This window comes from Rattus norvegicus, chromosome 1 (genome assembly GCF_021556685.1).
Source record: "Rattus norvegicus strain SHRSP/BbbUtx chromosome 1, alternate assembly SHRSP_T2T, whole genome shotgun sequence".
Taxonomy (NCBI): Eukaryota; Metazoa; Chordata; class Mammalia; order Rodentia; family Muridae; genus Rattus; species Rattus norvegicus.
The window spans coordinates 263,201,423-263,208,912 of NC_141534.1; the positions used below are offsets into that span (position 1 = coordinate 263,201,423).

Genomic DNA, 7,490 nt, shown 5'->3' on the forward strand with positions numbered 1-7,490 from the left:
GTCAGAGAAGCACTTAAAGAAATGTTCAAAGTCCTTATTCATCAGAGAAATACAAATCAAAACGACCCTGAGATTCTACCTTACACAAAGCAGAAAGGCTAAGATCAAACAAAAACTCAGGTGACAGGACATGTTGGTGAGAATGTGGAGAAAGGACAATACTCCTTCATTGCTGGTGGGATTGCAAACTGGTACAACTATTCTGGAAATCAATCTGGAGGTTCCTCAGAACATTGGAAATAGATCTTCCAAAAGACCCAGCTATAACACTTTTGGCATATACCCAAAAGATACCCGAGCATGCTACAGAGGCATTCCTGTATGTTCTTAGCAGCCTCATTTGTGATAGCCAGAAACTTTAATCCATGCAGATGTCTTACAATAGGTGAAAAGATACAGAAATATGGTTCACTTACACAATGGAATACTATTCAGCTATTAAGAATGAGGACATCCTGAGTTTTGCAGATAAATGGATGGAACTAGAAAATATCATTTTGAGGTAAGTAACTTAGACCCAAAAGGACATGCATGTTATTTAGTCACTAATAAGTGGATATTAGCCACAAGAGTACAGAAAACCCAGAATACAATCCACAGAAATCAAGAAGGTTAATAAGACAAAGGGTCCACATGAGGATGCTTCAATCCCACTTGGGAGGAAGAAGAAAATAGAGGGCAGAGGGTAGGAGGGATCCATGATGGTGAGGGGAGAGGAGAGGGGAGAAGAGGAATATGATCAGGTATTGGGAGAGGGAACAGAAGTGAAGCCCTGAGAACCAGAAGAATGAATGGTAATATTCACCCTTGCGAGGAGGGATGGACGGGACCATCTAGAATGTATCAGAGACCTGGGAGGTGAGAGAATCTCAGGACTCAGGGAGGGACTTTAGATGAAATGCCCAGCAGCCAGGAGAGGAAACTTGCAGACTCTACCTTCAGAAGAAAGATAGAGTATGATGTGGAGGAATGGAGTTGCCATCCCCATTTCTGTTTAAAAGAACTGCAGGGAAAAATGGAGAAGAAAGTGAGGAAAAGGAGGTGACAGGCCCAAATTGAGATCCATGTCAAAGGGAAGCTCAAAAGCCTGGCACTATTACTGATGCTATGGTGTAGTTACAGACAGCCACCTAGCATGTCTGTCCTCTGAAAGACCCAAGAAGCAGCTGTCTGAGGCAGATGCAGACACTTACACCCAATCAACGGACTGACGTAGGGTCTCCTATAGTTGAATTAGGGAAAGGCTGGAAGAAGTCGAGAAGGAGGAAGGCTCCACAGGACGACTAGCAGTGTCAACAAACCTGTACATCCCGAGATATCTCAGACACTGAGCCATCAACCAGGCAGGATACACTAGCTGGTCTGAGGTTCCTGACACCTGGCCTGGTCAGTGAGAGAAGACGCACCTAACCCTTGAAAGTCATGCAGCCCCAGCAAGTGGGGAGGCTTGGCATGGTAAGGGGTGTGAGGAGGTGTGGGAATTCTTTCTTGGAGATGGGGGAGGAGGAATGGGATGAGGAACTATGGGAGAGCAGCATGGGTTGGGGATAAGAACTGGACTGCATAAAAAAAATTAAAGATTAAAAAATCTTTTATTAATATTATAGAGGTTATTAAAGAGGAAATTAGTAAACCCCTTAAAGAAATCTAGGAAAAAACAATCAGCAGAAGGAAATGAATAAAACAGTTCAAGACATCAAAATGGAAATATAATCAATAAAGAAATCCAAACCGAGGAAAATCTGCAAATAAAAAACAATAATTAAAAAAATTCAAACAGGAGCCTCAGTAGCAAGCCTAATCAACAGGATGCAGATGGAGGAGACAATATCAAACACTGAAAGCACAATAAAGGGATGGATATATCAGGCAAAGAAAAAGTCGTATCACACACACACACACACACACACACACACACACACACACACACACTCATAGCACAAAACGTTGAACAAAACTGGAACACTACGAAAAGACAAAATCCAAGAATTATCAGAAAAGAGGAAGGAGAAGAAACTCAGGTTACAAGATCTGAAAACATTTTCAACAAAATAATAGAAAAAAAAAATCCTAGCGTAAAGGAGATACTCATTACGGTACAAGAGCCACCAGTGAAAATGAACCAGAAAAAGTCCCCTTGACATATAATAACCAAAACTCTAAACATACAGAACAAAGAAATATTTCTTAAAGCTTCAAGGAGAAAAGATCCAATAGCATATAAGTACAAATCTATTAACATCACATCTTACTTCTCAGTGGACTCTAAAACCCACAAGAGCCTGTAAATCTGTTTCTACAGACGTTGAGAGACCATGGATGCCAGCCCAGACTACTACACACAGCATAACTTTGAATCACAGTATATGATAAAGTCAAACTTCAGCAACATCTGTCTACTAATCAAGCTCTATAGAAGGTACTAGAAGGAAAACAACATAAAAAGGATAAACCATGATCAAGAAAACGCAGAGTTTCCTCTCTAGTCCCAGGTGCTGCCGGAGTCACAGGTTACCATGGAAACATGGCCATGTCCAAGAACCACACCATACACAACCAGTCCTGCAAATGACACAGAAATGGCATTAAGAAACCCCAGTCACAAGGATATGAATCTTTTAAGGGAGTTGACCCCCAAGTTCCTTAGGAACATGCGTTTTGCCAGGAAGCACAACAAGAACAGTCTAAAGAAGACACAGGCCAATAACGCAAAGGCAGTGACTACACGTGCAGAGACCTTCAAGGCTCTGGTGAAGCCTCAGGCCATCAAGCCCAAGATACCAAAGGGCTCCAGCTGCAAATTCAGTCATCTGGTTTTCATCACTCACCCTGAGTTTGGGACGAAGATCTGAAGCTACAAGGCCAAGGGTTGTAGGCTTTTCCCACCAAAGCCCAAGATACATACCAAGGCAGAGGCCGAAGCTCCAGCTAAGGCCCAGGCTTCAGCTCCAGGTGCACAGGCTCCCAAGGGTGCCCAGGCCCCTGTGAAGGCCCCATAGAAAAGGCTCCTGCCAGTGTGAAGACAGACGGACTGCTGTGACACCCACCTACACACTATTTACAGATGACCAGTGTTCTATGCTGTTTTTATAAATAAACTCGAGACAAAAATTACAAAGAATAAATAAATTTTAGATGAGCAAATCAAGAGTGGAAACATGTACCACCAGCACCAGCACCACCACCACCACCACCACAATAAAACCAAAAATAAACAGGAATCATCAAACACTGCACATTAACATTTCTCAACAAGAGAGCTCTCAATTCCTTAATTAAAAGAGACAGAGTAAGAGAATGTATCTAAAAATAAGATCCATTTTTCTCCTTCATCCAAGAAATACACTTTAGAATCAAGGATAGATATCACTTAGGGTCACAGGATGTTAAGCCCTTGTAGCCATTATACTACCTGAGAAATGGAACTTCACGTCAAACCTAATCCAAAGAGATAAGGAAGAACACTGCATAGTTATCAAAGAGAAACACCACCAAACAAACAATGGAATCTTGACAATTATGCACCAAACACAAGGTCAACCTAGTTTGTAAAAGAAACATACATCTACAACTTTTACTGCATATCAACTCTCACACACGATAATGGGAAACTTCAAAACCCCGCGTTCACCAGTAGGCAAGTGATCAAGACAAAAACTGGACAGATAAATCCTGGAGCTAACTGACTTCATAAACCAAATAGACACTATATATTTACAGAACATTCCACCCAAACACAAAAGAATATACCTTCTTCTCTGTACCTCATGTAATGTTCTCTAACACTGATTACCTGCTCAGACACAAAGCAAGTGTCAATAGACACAAGGAAATTGAAACGATTCCCAGCATTCTATCAGACCACTGCAGAACAAGCTGATTAAGAAAATCAACAGAAACAACAGAAAGATTACAAACTCATGGAAACTGCACAGCTAACTACTCAATGGAAAACGGGTTAAGCCAGAAATTTAGAAAAGAAAGACTTTTCAGAATTGAATGAATACACAACATACCCAAACTTGTGGGACACAAGGAATGCATTTCTAAGAAGTTAGTTCATATCAGTAAGTGCCTATATTTACCAGAAAAAGGAAAGCATGCTAAATACTCGTTAAGTTGACAGAACATTTGAAACCTTTAGAAAAAAAATCATGAAACATCACATCCAATGGGGGGGATTGCAAGAAATAACCAAAAACAGGGCTGAAATCAATAAAAATGGAACATGCAACAATACTAATACTAGTACCAATACAAATAATAAAATCAATGAAACAAAGAGTTTGTTCTTTGAGAGAATCAATAATGTTGAAAAGTTCTTATCCACATTAACTAAAAGGTGTAAAGAGAATATCCAAATTAACAAAAATAGAAATGAAAAAGGGGTGCTGTAGAGATGGCTCAATGGTTAAGAGCACTGGCTGCCCTTCCAGAGGTCCTGAGTTCAATTCCCAGTAATCACATGGTGGCTCACAGCCATCTGTAATGGGATCCGATGCCCTCTTCTGGTGTGTCTGAAGACAGCTACAGTGTATTCACATATATAAAATAAATAAATTTAAAATAAAAAGAAATGAAATGGGGGGCCTTAATAACAGACACCAAAAATAATTTATAGAATGATAGAATATACTTTGAAAAACCTGTACTCCACTAAATTCAGAAATGAAAAGATATAGATAATATTCTCAATACATCCCATAAAGGTAAAAAAAAAGGCAATTTAAATAGACCTAGAACCCATAGTGAAATAGAAGCAGTAATTATAAGACTCCCAATCTTAAAGGCCCAGGGCAGGAATCTACCAGATGTCCAATGAAGTGTTGATTCCAGTTATCCTCTCATTATTTCACAAAATAGAAAGATCAGTTTTCCATTTTTTAACATGGACACAGTTACGGATACTGAAATGCATAAAGACCTCACAAAGAAGGAGAATTACAGAAAAATTTCACTTATGAACAGATGCATAAAAATACTCAGTGAAACACCTCAAAATCAAATACAAGACCACATCAAGAAGATCTTTCACCATGACCAATTAGGGTTCATCCTAGATCTGCAAGATGATTTAAAATACATAAATTCAAAACTTTAATTTACCATAAAACAGACAAAGAGACAAAAAAAAACAAAACAAAACACCAAACAATGATCATTGCTTTAGATGCAGAAAAAAGACCTTTTCTAAACTCGCACAGCCTGTTGCTGAAGACCATACCTAGGGACAATTTGCTGACCATGGAGAAGTTGAGCTGGTGCCCATATGAGCCTATACTTCTGTAAGTCAGCTTGTTTGGTACTCTTCATGCTTTTAAAGAAAAAACATCAAGTCAACAACAAACAATTTCATCTAGAATGGTATCCTACCTGTAAGATAATCTAGAGCAATGGTAGCATAAGGTTTCGGTAGTAACAAACAATATCTGTCTTGACTAAATCTCACTCCATTAGATGGAACCTCTGTCTGCACTGCTTGGGTGACTAAGAACCTGATAGGAAATAGCCCATGTATCTTAGCTAAAAACCAAAGACTACTCTTTTTAAAAATAAAAACTAGCACAAAATGACTCCTACTGACTATGTTCTATACTAATAGATCAGTTTCCTGTCCCATCAAAAGAGAAGCTTTTCTATACTGAAAGGAACAAAAACAGAGACCAACAGTCAGACAGTATGCAGAGTGAGACGGGTCATTACATTCAACCCTAAGTAAAATATTTCTATCAAATTTCTCTTTCAAGGCTCAATAAACCAAGTGAGACCAGTGGAAAAAGAAACTCCTCTTAAGGGCAGGCTGCATGACGGGCTGTACATGGCGGATATGGAATCTTTGGAGGTTCCCGGTCTCACAATATTAGGTCAGTAGTTCTTAACCTGTGAGTTTGACCTGTTTGGGGGGTCTTATATCAGATATCCTGCATATCACATATTTACATTTTGTTCATAACTATCAAAATTATAGTATGATGTTGCGGAATTTATTTTGTGGTTGGGGGCCACAGGATGAGAAACTGTGTTAAAAAGTTGCAGGGTTAGGAAGGTTGAGAACCACTCTGTTAGTGTTTTTCTTTCCTTTATTAAATTTTTGTCCTACTGTGTTTTTAATTTTATCTCTATTTATTTTTCTTCTCTCTGTTTATCCTACAATTTTTTGCATATATATTACAGTTTTCGGTTCAATGTTTCTATGGGACTTCTAAGTATGCAAATGAACGGGTTTCTGTTCCTCATTCCTTCACTTGGGCTTTTGTCTGTTCTTTCCAATTCCAATGTGCTAAGATTATTTTATTAAAAAACAAATATTATAAGCAAACATAAAAAAGACAAGGGAGGGAAATTGTGTCTTTGTGGCTTATTAATCAGAGATGGTAAAGTTCTACTTTATGAATGATATGCTGATAAATCAATCGATTATAAACAAAACCAGAGCCTTTCCAATGCAAACATAGTCCACAATTTATCATCAATGGTAAGGATGTCCCTTTTCATTATTTTTCGTCTAGCATGTTGCAAAGTATATGCTTTTGGAAATGATATCCCACTATCAATACTCCAGAAACTAGTTGAAGTTTTGCAGTAAGCAGCGGTGTCTCTCCACGGTAACTGCTCTGGCGTTCCTGGGTCTGGGGCTTGCTGTTTCTATGCTGAAGTTTTTAATATGACAAGAAAAGCCCTTTATTTTCAAGTAACTTTGAAATAATAAATTGGAGGATTTTCTTTCAAGTCTGCCTCCGTCTCTTCAAAACGTTCAAGAGACGACTTTTCTTAAATGGTTTTAGTAATAGAGTGCTCCTCAATAAAGCTCTTTCTTATATCACACTTTGAGATGTGAGCCATGACTCCTACTGGGGGTGGGGTTCTCCTTGATAGTAATGTTATTTGCCCTCCCTAGGCTGTAACGAGATCACGCATGAAAATTTGGCTGATAATTCAGGAGTTGGATGACGAAGAGCACTTTGGCAGGCACTTGGTAAAATGTGAATCACAGATGGGTAATGTTTGCTTGGCACAAAATATTCCAGCTCAATATTTAATATTCTCTTCCAATTCGATATGAACATTTCAATTCAATACATAGGAATCTGGATTTCTGTTTTCTTGTAAAAATTTTGGGGATCTGCCACCACTAAGCTCACAAGAATTCCTTGTATCTATTAGCATGACTAAGCCAGGTTTTTGCATGGTCCAGTGAAACATGTACATCTTCCCCTTGTTTCTTCTTAATCCAGAGCTCTGCAAAGAGCTGGATTTTTCTTATCATAAGAAAGTAGCAAAATATTCTTTGGATACAGGTATTTATTAGAAGCAAGCAAATCAGTCTTCTGCAATAAATTAGAATAGTTCCATAAAGAGTAAAAGGACGCAGGAGGCGAGGGATTTAAGAATGTGAGGCAGTCATATTGCGCTCATTGTGCAAGTCAAACACAAACGTGTAGGAAAAAATAGGGTCAGCAAAACAAACCATGCAATCGAAGAGATCCATA

At 38.8% G+C, this 7,490-nt stretch overlaps 1 pseudogene; it reads left to right on the forward strand.

Annotated features, from left to right (window-relative positions):
* The first annotated feature begins 2,524 nt into the window (after positions 1-2,524).
* LOC134484923 (large ribosomal subunit protein eL29-like) lies at positions 2,525-2,999 on the forward strand (annotated as a pseudogene).
* The last annotated feature ends 4,491 nt before the right edge of the window (positions 3,000-7,490 follow it).